We start from the raw sequence: 1,826 nt of genomic DNA on the forward strand, positions 1-1,826 counted from the left end.
GGAGGGAGGCTGTCGAACCACTTCATCGCCGCTTTCAACAAGGTTGTCGGGAAAGCTTTGCATCGCGTAGCATCAGAAGCATCAGCCAGGTACATCCGGCTTTTAAAATTGCTCAAATGATGCTTCGGATCAGTGGTTCCGTCGTAGAGGTCCATATTGGGGCTTCTAAAGTTTCTTGGAACTTTTGCCCTCATTATGTCCTCGCTAAAAGGATCTTTCTCTCCTAAGGGAGAATCTTCTCTATCGCCGTGGGAATTCCGACCTTTGAGGGAGGATTCTAACTTTAAGAGTTTTCTTTCTAACTCTTTTCGTCGCTCCATCTCCTCTTTTAGGTTCTTTTCAGTTTCCTTTTGTCGCTCCCGTTCCTGTTCTAACTGTTCGAGGCGACTGTGGACTAATCCCATGAGCTCAGTTGCATGGGATGGTCCCTCTATCTCTGATTCGCGCCCTTCTGAAGAATTCACCTTCGGATTTTGTATTCCGGAGGTGCCTTCCCTGTGTTGGTCATTGGCTTCCTGGTGAAGGGTCAGGTCTACCTCATTGTTTCCGGTGTTCAGATTCTCTTGTTCAGAATCTGTCTCTACATGACCCTCTTCAGGGGATCTATCCGCCATCACTGGTTGATCTCTCGGGTCCCCGGCAACGGCGCCAATGTTACAATGGGTAACCGGAGATTAATGGGCTGGATGGTGTTGGTTGGCCCAAACGTATGAATGAGGAGGATTCCAAGTGGATCCGCAACTCGGTGCCCTCCGTCCGACTTGTGCGTGCGAAAGAATGAGGGGTGGTACCTGCAAAGACACTCCGATGCCTAAGTCAGCAAGAGTGTTAGCAGGTCTAGAGAGTATTGGGACTTAGAGATACCTGAGAAGTGTCAGTGTATTTATAGTGGTGAACCAATAACCACCGTTGGAGTAGTGCCACTTTTTTAGGGTGTTAACCGTCCCTTTATCTTAGGGAAGTTAAGATATGGCTTGTGGAAGTGGGTAGAGAGATTCTAGGGGCAGTTATTTATTCAAATGAGTGCTTATCTGCCAGCTAACCCTCGTTCCCGACTTCTTTAGAGCAAGTCGTGTCGAGTACCGACTTCCTAAGACGAAGATTGGTACTGGGTGAGGTCAACCCTTTGGGTTGGGCCTTTTTACTTGGATCCTGGGCCTTAGCGTTGGGCCAGGGTATGAACATTATTGTTATAAGTAATTGTTATATTTTGAAAACAAATAAAATTATTACTCATTAATTTTATTATTTTTAATATTAAAAATAGTTAAACTTTAAATTTAATTAACTTCAAAAAATTTTATAACAAAATTTATTATTTGTATTTTCATTTAAAAATTTCATTTTTTTTTATATTTTGTTTATTATTCCGTACCGGATACATATACTAATATATGTATAAAAGACACTAATCACATAAAAGACCTTTAAGTTTAAGGGAAAAAAATAATTCAACTGATTAGGTTAAAATCTTTTTAAATACATTATACATGTAATGAAATATGGAATTATAAAATACTCTTGGACAATTAGAGGCGGAATCTATTCAGTATCTTCCAAAAATACCAGAACAAAAGTAACAGGTTTTTCACTCTAAAATGAAAAATAGGACAATTTATAGTGATGAACTTTTTAATATTTTAATTTATCTCATAAAAGATAAAAGATTATCGATATAACTTAGGCTTAGAGAATTTAAAAGAGGAAGGAGGGGTTAAAATGGAATGGACTATAAAATATACAGTGAGATGTGAGATATGAGTCATCCGATTTTTTAGAGGCTTACAATGAATTAAAAAAGAATTTATACAAGTTTTATTTTCGAC

This window comes from Arachis ipaensis, chromosome B05 (genome assembly GCF_000816755.2).
Source record: "Arachis ipaensis cultivar K30076 chromosome B05, Araip1.1, whole genome shotgun sequence".
Taxonomy (NCBI): domain Eukaryota; kingdom Viridiplantae; phylum Streptophyta; class Magnoliopsida; order Fabales; family Fabaceae; genus Arachis; species Arachis ipaensis.